This window comes from Scyliorhinus torazame, chromosome 4 (assembly GCF_047496885.1).
Source record: "Scyliorhinus torazame isolate Kashiwa2021f chromosome 4, sScyTor2.1, whole genome shotgun sequence".
Lineage (NCBI taxonomy): Eukaryota > Metazoa > Chordata > Chondrichthyes > Carcharhiniformes > Scyliorhinidae > Scyliorhinus > Scyliorhinus torazame.
In genome coordinates, this window is record NC_092710.1 from 326,430,066 (window position 1) to 326,446,834 (window position 16,769).

The following is a 16,769-nucleotide window of genomic DNA, read 5'->3' on the forward strand; positions in this document are numbered from 1 at the left end:
AAATGCAAAATATTGCGGAGGCTGGAAATCTGAAGTAAGAACCAAAAATGCATTCTGATGAAAGGTGGGAGCCCTGAAATGCTAACGCTATTTCTCCACAGATACTGCCTCACGTGTACTTTTTTTTACCTCTTACGTTGGAGCTAGATCAATCACAGCCTGATGTCAGAAAGCAATTCGTCACATGATGGGATCAAGCAATATGGGGATAGGGTAGGAAAGTAGAATTGAAGGGTGGAATATCAGCCATCATACTGAATAACAGAACATGCTTGAAGGATCTAGTGACCTATTCCTGCTATATCTAGAACACAAGAACTATGAGCAAGACTATATGACCCAGCAAGTGTGTTCTACAATTTAATACCAACATGGTTGATGTTGGGCTTCAACTCCACCTTCCTGCCCACTTCCCAGGATTCCCTGAGAGACCAAAAATCCCTCCGTCTCAGCTTTTAACGTGTTAAACGATGGGAGCATCCACAGCCCTCTGGGGTAGAGGATTCCAAAGATTCAAAACCTTTTGAGCAAAGTAATTTATCCTCATTTCATTCCTAAATGATCGGCCCCTCAGCCTGAGTCTGTACCTCCCCATGTTTCAGATTCTGCAGCCCAGTGGAAACATCCTCCATGTCTACCCTATCAAGCCCTTTCAGAATCATGTAAGTTCCAATGAAGCCGCCACGCAGCCTGAACTCCAGAGAGTGTGGACCCAATTTACTCAGTCCGGGGGACCAATTTGCAGCAATTGTAACCCTTCCGTAAATGTGGAGACCAAAACTGCACACTATTCCAGATGTGGTCTCACCAAAGCCCTGTACAACTGTGGCAAGACTTTGTTTTTGTTCTCCAAATCCTTGCCAATAAACTGCAACATGCTGCGTGTCTTCCTAACCGATTGCTGCAACTCCGTGCTTACTTTATCATGTTCGCATCAGCACACCCAGGTCTCTTTGAACATTAACATTTATGAGTTTCACATCTTCAAAAAAAAATAAAAATCCTGCCTTTCTATTCTTTTGACCAGAGCGAGTGACTTCACGTGATTAATAGGTTGCGGAGCTTCCCAATTCTTTTCCACCCCGAGGTCAACTGAAAGGTTCAAAATTGATTTTGTTTTGTGAGACAAGGGTAGAGCAGGTTACAGAGCAAAGGCGGAAGGATGGAGATGAGCTACAAATTATCGAGCTGAATGGTTCCCTCTAACTCTGATGGTGTTCTGCATTCTGTCCCTCCGATCTTCTCCAGAGTTTTGCAATTTGATGAGGGTTCAGGGGAAGAGGGAGTTGAAGAAAAGAATCCAGAGTGACAACTACATGGCGCGGGATTCTCCACTCCCACGCCGAAGTGGCCGCGCCGTCGTGAAAGCCGTCGAGGTTCACGACGGTGCGGAACGGCCCCGGTCCCGACTGATTCAGGCCCTGACAATGGGCCAGTATCGGGGCCGCGTCATCTACCCGCGCCAGGCCTTGTCGCCCGCGTAAAAGCGGCGCCGCATAACTGACGTCATCCGCGCATGCGCAGGTTGGCCAGCGCCAACCCGCGCATGCGTGGTTGCCGTCCTGTCCAAATCCGCCCCGCAAGAAGATGGGGGACGGATCTTGCGGTGCCGCGGAAGGAAGGAGGTCCTCCTTCAGAGAGGACGGCCGACGATCGGTGGGCACCGATCGCGGGCCACCCCACATTGCAGGTGAAGCCTGGTGCAGGATTCCCCCCTCGCCCCCCCACAGGCCGCCCCCCCAGTGTTCACGCACCGCCCACGACTGCAGTGACCAGATGTGGACGGCGCCGGGGGGAACCCGCCGTTTTGGCCTGGCCGCTCGGCCCATCCGGGCCTCAGAATCGCGGGGGTGCCGGAGAATCTCCATTTTGGGTGTCTCCGGCCTGCGGCCCGCGAAACTCGACCGGGCCGTTCCCGCCGCTTGGGAGAATCGCGGGAGGGCATCGGACCGGCGTCCCCGGAAATTTTGGCGGCCCAGGCGATTCTCCCAACCGGCGTGGGAGTGGAGAATCGCGCCCAGGATCTTTGGCTTATTCTTGAGTGTTCAGTCTTTCCTGAATGCTTTTGCTGCTGTGTCTGTCACTATGATTTTGAAAGCATATATCCCATTCATAACGGATAATGCATGAAACGTGGAAAAACTCACATTTATCTAAAGGCGTTCATATTCAGGTCCTATGCTGCTCTTGCTCATGTATTTTCTTTTGTTTGGCCCCTTGTTCCACACTGTAACCAATCACTGTTTGCCGATGTACCATTTGTCAATGCACTCTAGCGATTATTCTTTTTCTGTCTACTATATACGTACTGTGTACGTTCCCTCGGCCGCTGAAAAATACTTTTCACTGTACTTCTGTACATGTAGACAATAAATCAAATCAAAATATCCCCAGTGAGTGCCAAAATGCTTCTCAGCCAATGAGGAGTTATTGCATTGGACTAGTTAATCTGTTTCACTGAGGTTTGTTAAGCAATAATACAACAGCACTTCATTGAAATGTCAGCTTGGATCATGTGCTCAAAGCCGAAAGGGGATTGAATTTTCCAGACTTTTGACTCCGAAGGGAAATCTTGGCAGCTGAGTAGTAGTCTAGAAGAAAAGCGCTGCTCTAATTAGGAATGCATTGCAGCAATTTCTAACACTATCTTCAAGTTATGTTGCGAGTCTGGGGCGAATATTTTACATTGCTATGTCTCCTAAATAAATAATCTTTATTAGTACAAAGAACAAATCAATACAACACAGGAACAGACCTTCGGCCCTCCAAGCTTGCACTGACCATGGTACCTGCCTAAACTAAAACCATATGCAGTTACGGAGTCCATATCCTTCCATTCTCACCCTTTTCATATATTTGTCTAGATGCCCCTCAAATGCCGCTATCGTACCTGCTCCCACAACCTGCCCAGGCAGCGCATTCCATATATTTACCACCCTCTGTGTAAACCACTTGCCTCGCACATCTGTTCTAAACTTTTCCCCACGCACTTTAAACCCTGTCCCCGAGTACTTGACTCTCCTACCCTAGAAAAGAGCATCTGATTATCCACTCTGCCCATGCCATTCATAATCTTGTAGACCTCTATCAGGTTGCCTCTCAATCTCTGTTCCAGTGAGAACAGGCTGAGTTTATCTAACCTCTCCTCATTGCTCATGCCCTCCATACCAGGCAACATCCTAGTAAACCGTTTCTGTACCGTCTCCGAAGCATCCACACCCTTCTGGTAGTGTGGTGACCAGAATTGGATACAATATTCCAAATGAGGCCTAACTGAGGTCCTGTACAGTTGCAACATGACTTGCCAATTTTTATATTCAATGCCCCGCACAAAGAAGACCAGCATGCCGTATAGAACATAGAACGATACAGCGCAGTACAGGCCCTTCGGCCCATGATGTTGCACCGAAACAAAAGCCATCTAATCTACACTATGCCATTATCATCCATATGTTTATCCAATAAACTTTTAAATGCCCTCAATGTTGGCGAGTTCACTACTGTAGCAGGTAGGGCATTCCACGGCCTCACTACTCTTTGCGTAAAGAACCTACCTCTGTCCTCTGTCCTATATCTATTACCCCTCAGTTTAAAGCTATGTCCCCTCGTGCCAGCCATTTCCATCCGCGGGAGAAGGCTCTCACTGTCCACCCTATCTAACCCCCTGATCATTTTGTATGCCTCTATTAAGTCTCCTCTTAACCTTCTTCTCTCCAACGAAAACAACCTCAAGTCCATCAGCCTTTCCTCATAAGATTTTCCCTCCATACCAGGCAACATCCTGGTAAATCTCCTCTGCACCCGCTCCAAAGCCTCCACGTCCTTCCTATAATGCGGTGACCAGAACTGTACGCAATACTCCAAATGCGGCCGTACCAGAGTTCTGTACAGCTGCAACATGACCTCCTGACTCCGGAACTCAATCCCTCTACCAATAAAGGCCAACACTCCATAGGCCTTCTTCACAACCCTAGCAACCTGGGTGGCAACTTTCAGGGATCTATGTACATGGACACCTAGATCCCTCTGCCCATCCACACTTCCAAGAACTTTACCATTAGCCAAATATTCCGCATTCCTGTTATTCCTTCCAAAGTGAATCACCTCACACTTCTCTACATTAAACTCCATTTGCCACCTCTCAGCCCATCTCTGCAGCTTATCTATATCCCTCTGTAACCTGCTACATCCTTCCACACTATCGACAACACCACCGACTTTAGTATCGTCTACAAATTTACTCACCCACCCTTCTGCGCCTTCCTCTAGGTCATTGATAAAAATGACAAACAGCAACGGCCCCAGAACAGATCCTTGTGGTACTCCACTTGTAACTGAACTCCATTCTGAACATTTCCCATCAACCACCACCCTCTGTCTTCTTTCAGCTAGCCAATTTCTGATCCACATCTCTAAATCACCCTCAATCCTCAGCCTCCGTATTTTCTGCAATAGCCTACCGTGGGGAACCTTATCAAATGCTTTGCTGAAATCCATATACACCACATCAACTGCTCTACCCTCGTCTACCTGTTCAGTCACCTTCTCAAAGAACTCGATAAGGTTTGTGAGGCATGACCTACCCTTCACAAAGCCATGCTGACTATCCCTGATCATATTATTCCTATCTAGATGATTATAAATCTTGTCTCTTATAATCCCCTCCCAGACTTTACCCACTACAGACGTGAGGCTCACCGGTCTATAGTTGCCCTGGTTGTCTCTGCTCCCCTTTTTGAACAAAGGGACCACATTTGCTATCCTCCAGTCCTCTGGCACTATTCCTGTAGCCAATGATGACATAAAAATCAAAGCCAAAGGTCCAGCAATCTCTTCCCTGGCCTCCCAGAGAATCCTAGGATAAATCCCATCAGGACCCGGGGACTTATCTAGTTTCAGCCTGTCCAGAATTGCCAACACCTCTTCCCTACGTACCTCAATGCCATCTATTCTATTAGCCTGGGTCTCAGCATTCTCCGCCACAACATTATCTTTTTCCTGAGTGAATACTGACAAAACATATTCATTTAGTATCTCGCCTATCTCTTCAGACTCCACACACAACTTCCCATCCCTGTCCTTGACTGGTCCTACTCTTTCCCTAGTCATTCGCTTATTCCTGACATACCTATAGAAAGCTTTTGGGTTTTCCTTGATCCTACCTGCAAAATACTTCTCATGTCCCCTCCTTGCTCGTCTTAGCTCTCTCTTTAGATCCTTCCTCGCTACCTTGTAACTATCCATCGCCCCAACTGAAACTTCACACCTCATCTTCACATAGGCCTCCTTCTTTCTCTTAACAAGAGATTCCACTTCTTTGGTAAACCACGGTTCCCTCGCTCGACGCCTTCCTCCCTGCCTGACCGGTACATACTTATCAAGAACACGCAGTAGCTGATCCTTGAACAAGCTCCACTTATCCAGTGTGCCCAACACTTGCAGCCTACTTCTCCACCTTATCCCCCCCAAGTCACGTCTAATGGCATCATAATTGCCCTTCCCCCAGCTATGTCTTGCCCTGCGGTGTATACTTATCCCTTTCCATCATTAACGTAAACGTCACCGAATTGTGGTCACTGTCCCCAAAGTGCTCTCCTACCTCCAAATCCAACACCTGGCCTGGTTCATTACCCAAAAGCAAATCCAACGTGGCCTCGCCTCTTGTTGGCCTGTCAACATATTGTGTCAGGAAACCCTCCTGCACACACTGTACAAAGAACGACCCATCTAATGTACTCGAACTATATCTTTTCCAGTCAATATTTGGAAAGTTAAAGTCTCCCATAATAACTACCCTGTTACTTTCGCTCTTATCCAGGATCATCCTCGCCATCCTTTCCTCTACATCCCTAGAACTATTTGGAGGCCTATAGAAGACTCCCAACAGGGTGACCTCTCCTTTCATGTTTCTAACCTCAGCCCATACTACCTCGGAAGATGAGTCCCCATCTAGCATCCTCTCCGCCACCGTAATACTGCTCTTGACTAGCAGCGCCACACCTCCCCTCTTTTGCCTCCTTCTCTGAGCTTACTAAAACACCTAAACCCCGGAACCTGCAACTTCCATTCCTGTCCCTGCTCTATCCATGTCTCCGAAATGGCCACAATATCGAAGTCCCAGGTACCAACCCATGCTGCCAGTTCCCCTTCCTTATTTCGTATACTCCTGGCATTGAAGTAGACACACTTCAAACCACCTAGCTGAACACTGGCCCCCTCCTGCGACGTCAAATCTGTGCTCCTGACCTCTATACTCTCATTCTCCCTTACCCTAAAACTACAATCCAGGTTCCCATGCCCCTGCTGCATTAGTTTAAACCCCCCCAAAAAGCACTAACAAATCTCCCCCCCCAGGATATTTGTGCCCCTCAGGTTCAGATGTAGACCATCCTGTCTGTAGAGGTCCCACCTTCCCCAGAAAGAGCCCCAGTTATCCAGAAATCTGAATCCCTCCCGCCTGCACCATCCCTGTAGCCACGTGTTTAATTGCTCTCTCTCCCTATTCCTCATCTCACTATCACGTGGCACGGGCAACAACCCAGAGATAACAACTCTGTATGTTCTAGTTCTGAGCTTCCATCCTATCTCCCTGAAAGCCTGCCTGACATCCTTGTCCCCTTTCCTACCTATGTCGTTAGTGCCAATGTGGACCACAACTTGGGGCTGCTCCCCCTCCCCCCTAAGGACCCGTAAAACACGATCCGAGACATCACGTACCCTTGCACCTGGGAGGCAACATACCAAACGTGAGTCTCTCACGCTCCCACAAAATCTCCTATCTGTGCCCCTGACTATCGAGTCCCCAATTACTAATGCTCTGCTCCTCTCCCCCCTTCCCTTCTGAGCAACAGGGACAGACTCCGTGCCAGAGGCCCGTACCCCCATGGCTTACCCCTGGTAAGTCCCCCCCCCCACAAGTATCCAAAGCGGTATACTTGTTTCTCAGGGGAACGACCGCAGGGGATCCCTGCACTGACTGCTTCTTCCCAGTCCCTCTTACAGTTACCCATCTATCTCCAATCTTTGGTGTAACTAATTCCCTGAAGCTGCTATCTATGACCCCCTCTGCCTCCCGAATGATCCGAAGTTCTTCCAATTCCAGCTCCAGTTCCCTAACTCGGTCTTGGAGGAGCTGGAGATGGCAGCACTTCCTGCAGGTAAAATCAGCAGGGACACTAACGGCATCCCTCACCTCAAACATCCTGCAGGAGGAACATTGCACTCCCTTCCCTGCCATCCCTCTAACTTTCTACCAAGATCTGGCTAACAACTAACTTAAATTTAAAAAAAAAAAATAATAATAATAAAATATGGTACTTACTTCACACCAATGGGTTTTATTATTAGGTTAGAGGAGGAGGGCGGGTGGGAGACACTACACGTGTAGTGTCTCGGGTTTCCTCCCCACCAGAATTTATTGGTGAGGGTCTTCCCAGAAGTCCGCGGGTCGAACTTACTGTTCCCGCCTTAAAACACTAAAAATTTTAAAACAGCAAAGAGGGACCGAAAACGGGACCAGGTAAGTGTTTACCGCTGAAATTGACTAGCCTGCTCCTGTGAAGCTCTCCCAGAAATCACTAACGCACCGCTCCCGCTGAAATCGACTGGCCTGCTCCTGCAAAGACAAGTGTTTTTAAAGGAGAAACTTACCTCCCAGAAATCACTTGCGCACTGCTCCCGCTGAAATTGACTAACCTGCTCCGCTCCCGCTGAAATCGACTGGCCTGCTCCTGCAAAGCCAAGTGTTTTTAAAGGAGAAACTTACCTCCCAGCAATCACTTGCGCACTGCTCCCGCTGAAATTGACTAACCTGCTCCGCTCCTGCTGAAATCGACTGGCCTGCTCCTGCAAAGACAAGCGTTTTTAAAGGAGATACTTACCTCCCAGAAATCACTTGCGCACTGCTCCCGCTGAAATTGACTAACCTGCTCCGCTCCCGCTGAAATCGACTGGCCTGCTCCTGCAAAGCCAAGTGTTTTTAAAGGAGATACTTACCTCCCAGAAATCACTTGCGCACTGCTCCCGCTGAAATTGACTAACCTGCTCCGCTCCCGCTGAAATTGACTGGCCTGCTCCTGCAAAGACAAGTGTTTTTAAAGGAGATACTTACCTCCCAGAAATCACTTGCGCACTGCTCCCGCTGAAATTGACTAACCTGCTCCGCTCCCGCTGAAATCGACTGGCCTGCTCCTGCAAAGACAAGCGTTTTTAAAGGAGAAACGTACCTCCCAGCAATCACTTGCGCACTGCTCCCGCTGAAATTGACTAACCTGCTCCGCTCCCGCTGAAATCGACTGGCCTGCTCCTGCAAAGACAAGTGTTTTTAAAGGAGAAACTTACCTCCCAGCAATCACTTGCACACTGCTCCCGCTGAAATTGACTAACCTGCTCCGCTCCCGCTGAAATCGACTGCCTTCTTGACCACCTTATCCACATGCGTTGCCACTTTCAGTGATCGGTGGACATGCACGCCCAGATCTCTCTGCCTGTTAATATTCACAAGTGTTCTACCATTTATTGTGTAATTCTTACATGCATTGGACCTTCCAAAATGTATTACCTCACACTTGTCCGGATTAAACTGCATCTACCATTTCTCCGCCCAAGGCTCCAACCAGTTTATATCTTGCTGTGTCCTCTGACCATCCTCTTCATTGTCCGCAACTCCTCCAATTTTTGTGTCGTCTGTGAACTTACTAATCAGACCAGTTACATTTTCTTCCAACTCATTTATATACACCACGAACAACAAGGCCCCAGAACTGATCCCTGTGGAATGCCACCAGTCACAGCTGTCCATTCAGAAAAGCACCCTTCTACTGCTACCCTCTGTCCTCTGTGCACAAGCCAGTTCTGTAATCCAACTTGCCAGCTCTCCTCTGATCCCATGTGACTTCACCTTTTGTACTAGTCTACCATGAGGAACCTTGTCAAAGGCTTTACTGAAGTCCATGTATACAACATCTACTGCCTTCCCCTCATCTATCACCTTTGTCACTTCCTTGAAAAACTTGATCAAATTAATGAGGCACAATCTCCCCTTCACAAAACCATGCTGTCCATCACTAATAAGTCCATTTGTTTCCAAATGTGAGTAAATCCTAGCTCATCACTGAGTTAAGGCTCGCCAGCCAATAATTTCTGAATTATCCCTGCTGCCCTTCTTAAACAATGGAACAACATTGGCTACTCTCCAGCCCTCTGAAACTTCACCTGTAGCCAATGAGGATACAAAGATTGCTGTAAAGGCCCCAGCAATTTCCTCCCCACCTCCCTCAGTATTCTGGGGTAGATCCCATCAGGCCCTGGGGACTTATCTACTTTAATGTGTTTTAAGATGTCCAGCACCTCTTTATTAATATCAACATGACTCAGAATATCTACACACTCTACCCTATACTCCTCATCTACCAAGTCCTTCTCTTTGGTGAATACTGAGGCAAAGTATTCATTTAGTATCTCTCCCATTTCCTCTGGTTCTAAACGTAGATTCCCTCCAATATCCTTGAATGGACCAACCATCCCCACCCTCACCAGTGGCAGACATGTAATCACCAGCACTGAAACTGAGCTTCATACAGCTCAAAATGCACTTTCCAGGCAGATCAAAGTCTACCATCACCGTTGTCATCAATTAACTATGAAAATTTGAAATGACAAAAAATTACGGTTTTTACCCTTTCAAACAATTGTCTTTTCTTTCTTCGTTTCGGCTCCAGCAAGGCCGGACAGTGTTTTCTGAATAAAAGAAAGTCATGGCCTTTGAGTTTGAGAACATTACCTATGAACAAGTAATTTAACTGTGTTCTGCCGTCCACTTCCTTTTAAAGCATTTTGTGTTTGCGTAGTGGGAGTTGGGGAAGGGAGAGAGGAGGTGGTGGGACAGTGATGGAGAAAGTGAGGCACGCACACAATGTCTGACTGCAGCCTCCATGCCAGTTGTAAAGGACGAGCAGCCTCTTTCGGTTAACAATGGCTTCTGAATAAACAAACCTAATAATAATAATCTTTATTGTTACAAGTAGGCTTACATTAACACTGCAATGAAGTTACTGTGAAAATCCCCAGTCACCACATTCCGGTGCCTGTTCGGGTACACAGAGGGAGAATTCCGAATGTGCAATTCACCTAACCTGCGCATCTTTGGACTGTGGGAGGAAACCGGAGCACCCGGAGGAAATCCACGCAGACATGGGGAGAACATGCAGACTCCGCACAGACAGTCATCCAAGCTGGGAATCAAAGCCGGGACCCTGGCACTGTGAAGCAGCAATGCTAACCACTGTGCTACCATGCTGCCCACAGTAATGTGGGTAGCAAGTGTAAGTGGCTATGGAGCACTGTAGTTTTGAAAGCTTAGTTATAGACTGACCAAGCCCAGTCTACCTCGTTCAAACTCTTCTAAAATGGCCATTCCCACTGGAACCATTTTTAACCCTTTGGACTCTGTTTTGTCAGACATTTATTGGCTGTTAATTGATCTTTGCCATTCCCACTGTATCATGTGATTGGCTGCTTTCTAGTCCTGCCTTTTCCCTCAAATGTTCCTGAAGACCATTAGTGAACCTCCAGGAAGATGATGTACTCATCACTGACACTAAGGCAAGAAGTAATTTTACAAGCAGAAGCAAAGAGTGCAAATTATAAGTACCAGGACTGTGAGAAGATAATTGAGCTATTGGCACAGTGCAAGCAATCTGTTAAGGAATGTATATACTGCAGTGTGTTTTGCAGTAAGATTTGTTGCTGTCAAACTGTAAAACAAGAATTATTCATGTTTTCTGAATATTAAAATCTTAATGTACCAATCGGTAAAGACTACTTTAAAACAAAACCTCACCGCTCCAACGAACTGGGTTCAATTCCGACCTCGGGTGACTGCCTGTGCGGAGTTTGCATTTTCTCCCCGTGTCTGCGGGGGTTTCCTCCGGGTGCTCCGGTTTGCTCCCACATTCCAAAGATGTGCAGGTTAGATGGATTGGCCACGCTAAATTGCCCCTTAGTGTCCAAAAGATTAGGTTGGGTTTTGGGGATAGGCGTGGCTTAGGTAGGGTGCTCTTTCCAAGGGCAGGTGCTGACCTGAGAGTCGTTTGGCCTCCTTCTGCACTGTAAATTCTATGATTCTATAAAGTTGTTGCCTGTGATATGAAAGACGTTCTTCGGTTTAAAGGCCTTGAGGTCATTCCTCATCTTGACTCTACTGCCATGTGACAGATTCCCATGAGTGCCTCAGGTTTAAAACAAACTCGTCCAAGGGATCAAAGTGAAAGGTGCTGAAGGGAAAAAGGGCTGAAAGAATCTGAACGCTATTTCCGTGTCAACAATGGTAGCACAGTGGCTAGCACTGCTGCTTCACAGCACCAGGAACCCGAGTTTGATTCCCGGCTTGGGTCACTGTCTGTGCGAAGTCTGCACGTTCTCCCCGTGTCTGCGTGGGTTTCCTCCGGGTGCTCCGGTTTCCTCCCACAAGTTCCAAAAGACGTGCTGTTAGGTGAATTGGACATTCTGAATTCTCCCTCTGTGACCCAAAAAGGCGCCGGAATGTGGAGACTGGGGGCTTTTCACAGTAACTTCACTACAGTGTTAATGTAAGCCTACTTGTGACACTAATAAAGATTATTATTATTTAAAAAATGTATCAGAGAGCTAAATATTGACTCACCATTTTATATGCTGCTCTAACTTGCGCCTGTGAATATATGTTTGTCGTAAAAAGCAATTTGTAAACAGAGGAATAGAATATTAAAAACAAAAAGATCGTGACAGGACAGCGAAGCAGGTTATTGATATACCTTCATTCGATTTTTCTGACCTCTTCCATCACTGTGCTGATGGTTGAGTGTAGACTGATCAAGTGATAATTATCTGGGTTGGATTTTTCTTGTCTTTATGTTACCATGCCAACTTTTGGAAAATGGCGCCATATTGACCTCTGGTCAGTTAAATATTTCCACACACATCAAACACATTGACCAGAAGCAGAAATGGCAAAATCAGCAGCCCTTCAGAAACGCGACAAAAGGTGTGGTGCTTGCCTGCCATACCTGAACGTCGCATGGTAGAATCATAGAATGGTTATGGGACAGAAGGAGGCCATTCAGTCTGTCGAGCCCTGCCAACTCTCCACAAAGGACCATAAAACAAAGGAGCAGAAGTAGGCCATTCGGCCCATCGAGCCTGCTCCACCATTCAATGAGGTCATGACTGAAATTTAATGGGAGAAAACAGAGTCCCGTTTTGGGTGCGTTTAGCGGGGTGTTTCTCAGCACCTGCAGTGCCGAGCTGGACCAGGCCCACCCAGATGCCCGGGTTGCAGGATTCTCCTGGATGCCCCAGATCCAGGGATAATTGATGGCATGCAGGCCGCCATGCGTGTCCCAGGTCATCGGAGAGTGCCCTTCATTAACAGGAAGGGGTTCCACTCCCTGAACGTTCAACTCCCTGAATGTGCGAACGCCACCATGTTAGCATGCATGTGTGTGCACTCTTTCCAGGGAGTGTGCATGATAGCTATGTCCTGGGACACTCGGACATCCCCGGCATCTTCAAGAACCATCCCAGGATGATGAGTTTGCTCTTGGGGGATAATGGTTGAGGTCCTGGCTGATGGCGCCAGTGCAGAGGCTGGAGTCCGAGGCTGAGACCCGATATAATGAGGCCCGTGTTGTCAGTGAGCGGTGCATCGGACTGCTCAAAATGCGGTTTCAATGCCGGGACCTCTCCGGTGGTGCACTACAGAGGCCCGTCCACTAGACTTAGGATGCATTGGATGGAGAGGAAAACTGCAGGGGATGGGCACAATGGAAATATGGAGCTTGTTCAAGGAGCAGCTACTGCATGTCCTTGATAAGTATGTACTTGTCAGGCAGGGAGGAAGTGGTCGAGCGAGGGAACCGTGGTTTACTAAAGCAGTTGAAACACTTGTCAAGAGGAAGAAGGAAACTTATGTAAAGATGAGACGTGAAGGTTCAGTTAGGGCGCTCAAAAGTTACAAGTTAGCTAGGAAGGACCTAAAGAGAGAGCTAAGAAGAGCCAGGAGGGGACATGAGAAGTCTTTGGCAGGTAGGATCAAGGATAACCCTCAAGCTTTCTATAGATATGTCAGGAATAAAAGAATTACGAGGGTAAGAGTAGGGCTAGTCAAGGACAGTAGTGGGAAGTTGTACGTGGAGTCCGAGGAGATAGGAGAGGTGCTCAATTAATATTTTTCGTCAGTATCCACACAGGAAAAGGACAATGTTGTCGAGGAGAATACTGAGATACAGCTACTAAACTAGAAGGGCTTGAGGTTCATAAGGAGGAGGTGTTAGCAATTCTGGAAAGTGTGAAAATAGATAAGTCCCCAGGGCCGGATGGGATTTATCCTAGGATTCTCTGGGAAGCTAGGGGGGAGATTGCTGAGCCTTTGGCTTTGATCTTTAAGTCACCTTTGTCTACAGGAATAATGCCAGAGGATAGCAAATGTTGTCCCCTTGTTCTAGAAGGGGAGTAGAGACAACCCCGGTAACTATAGACCAGTGAGCCTTACTTCTGTTGTGGGCAAAGTCTTGGAAAGGTTAATAAGAGATAGGATGTATAATCATCTGGAAAGGAATAATTTGATTAGAGATAGTCAACACAGTTTTGTGAAGGGTAGGTCATGCCTCACAAACCTTATTGAGTTCTTTGAGAAGGTGACCAAACAGGTGGATGAGGGTAAAGCAGTTGATGTGGTGTATATGGATTTCAGTAAAGCGTTTGATAAGGTTCCCCATGGTAGGCTATTGCAGAAAACACAGAGGCATGGGATTCAGGATGATTTAGCAGTTTGGATCAGAAATTGGCTAGCTGGAAGAAGACAAAGGGTGGTGGTTGATGGGAAATGTTCAGACTGGAGTCCAGTTACTAGTGATGTACCACAAGGATCTGTTTTGGGGCCACTGCTGTTTGTCATTTTTATAAATGACCTGGAGGAGGGCATAGAAGGATGGGTGAGTAAATTTGCAGATGACATTAAAGTCGGTGGAGTTGTGGACAGTGTGGAAGGATGTTACAAGTTACAGAGGGACATAGATAAGCTGCAGTGCTGGGTTGAGAGGTGGCTAATGGGGTTTAATGCAGAAAAGTGTGAGGTGATTCGTTTTGGAAGGAATAACAGGAAGACAGAGTACTGGGCTAATGGTAAGATTTTTGGTAGTGTGGATGAGCAGGGAGATCTCGGTGTCCATGTACATAGATCCCTGAAAGTTGCCACCCAGGTTGAGAGGGTTGTTAAGAAGGCGTACGGTGTGTTAGCTTTTATTGGTAGAGGGATTGAGTTTCGGAGCCATGAGGTCATGTTGCAGCTGTACAAAACTCTGGTGCGGCTGCATTTGGAGTATTGCGTGCAATTCTGTTCACCGCATTATAGGAAGGATGTGGAGGCATTGGAAAGGGTGCAGAGGAGATTTACCAGAATGTTGCCTGGTATGGAGGCAAGATCTTATGAGGGAAGGCTGAGGGACTTGAGGCTGTTTTCGTTAGAGAGAAGAAGGTTAAGAGGTGACTTAATTGAGGCATAAAGATCAGAGGATTAGATAGGGTTGACAATGAGAGCCTTTTTCCTTGGATGGTGATGTCTAGCATGAGGGGACATAGCTTTAAATTGAGAGGAGATAGATACAGGACAGATGTCAGAGGTAGGTTCTTTACTCAGAGAGTAGTAAGGGCGTGGAATGCCCTGCCTGCAACAGTAGTGGACTCGCCAACATTAAGGGCATTCAAATGGTCATTGGATAGACATATGGACGATAAGGGAATAGTGTAGATGGGATTTAGAGTGGCTTCACGGGTCGGCGCAACATTGAGGGCCAAATGGCCTGTACTGCGCTGTAATGTTCTATGTTCTAATGTCGCCCTCCGAGGTGTGTGTCTCTGCACTGGTGGAGGATGTGAATGATAGCTGTGACACGGAGATGGCGGTCTCCTCGGAGCTCTCCTTTGAAGTGGTCTCTTGGGTGACAGGGGGGGAAATGACTCCAGATGGCCTGACCCCTTCAGATGAAGATCCTGAGAGGCAATGGACATGTGTTCACTGGGAGGGTAAGATTATTTTGTCTGACGTGAAATTGACACTTCAAAATGTTTCCATTAAATCGCGCTCTAAACTGCACCTTGGCACACCTGGCAAATTGAGCACCAAGATAACAGGTTGGTTCTCAGGAGCACTGAAATAGAAGATTAACGGTAAATTACAGTACAATCTGATAAATTACGGTAATTACTCCCAATGACTGTTATCATTACTTTTAATCACAGCCTGCTGATAGGTGCATCAAAAACACACACCACATTATTTGCCAACCCTTCCAATCTTTAGAGAACACAAACGCCTGTGATAAACATAGAACAGGTTAAAGGCAATGAGGGACCCTGACCTGCCAGTGATCTTCCCGAGGCTGGTCAGAGTGGAGGCTTGTGAAGACACTTTACCAAAGGTCAAATTCACACACACGTCAATGCAGTCAGGGTGTAAATGCACAGCTGGAAAAAGGCATTGAACTGATTGACAAGCCATGATCACATTGAATGACAGAGCAGACTCGATGGGCTGAATGGTCTCCTCTTGTTCCAATGCTAGATTGGATAGTTCCTGAAAATGCACTTTGGCGTTGCCAGGTGCAGTTAGCCTCTACCCGTTTAATGCCCCTACCGCTGGACCCGAACCTTCGGGCTCGAGCCCAACGGCAGGACTTGTTGGCCACAGAAGGAGCGTTCAACATGGTTCAATTGGCTGATGATCAGCTTGGAAATCCTTCCAACACCTCCCTCACTATGCCCCAAAGGATACAAAACAGTATGTAGGCGTGATGGTACGCTCACAACAACATTACCATGATTCCACTGCACATCTGCATTGACAGTGCACATCTCAGCAATGAGCACGAAATCGTGAGTGGCTAGCACGAGTTAAAACTAGCCTGCACTACTTAAAGCCACACTTAAAACGTGAGTTGTAGTGTGGCTGGAACAGGTGGTCGACGACCTGTGTGCAAGTTGCTCTAACATGAAAAGACTGAATATCGGCACAACATCATAGAATCACAGAATTTACAGTGTAGAAGGAGGCCATTCGGCCCATCGAGTCTACACCGGCCCTTGGAAACAGCCACCTATTTAAGCGCACACCTCCACCCTATCCCCGTAACCCAGTAACCCCACCTAACCTTTTGGACACAAAGGGGCAATTTAGCATGGCCAATCCACGTAACCTGCACATCGTTGGACTGTGGGAGGAAACCGGAGCACCCGGAGGAAGCCCACACAGACACGGGGAGAACTTGCAGACTCGGCACATACAGTGGTCCAAGGTGGGAATCGAACCTGGGACCTTGGAGCTGTGAAGCAACAGTGCTAATCACTGTGCTACCGTGCCGGCCATGGGAGAGAGCACACTTCGAGGTTTTCTGTAATTGGACTGGAGGCAGAAGAGCTGCAAATGGTGGCAGATGTGCTGCATCCATACAGAGTCAGATGACCCCTCAGAAGAAAGCCTAGAAGGCAGTGGCACCAGGTAGTTGTCGTGGTCAATGCCAGGATTCAAGTCCTGAGGTACCTGAAGCAGCAAGTTCAAGAACCATACACAAGTCGTCAAGCGCAGTGTATTCAGCCTCAAACGCAAAATCCCACCAACTCCATTACTAGACCAAGGCACTTCGAGGCAGTACACCTCCCGCCAGTATTCACCTACAGCCATAGCCCGATCAATTAGGACACTCACTACACATTCATGTGCTTCACTTCTCTGTCCT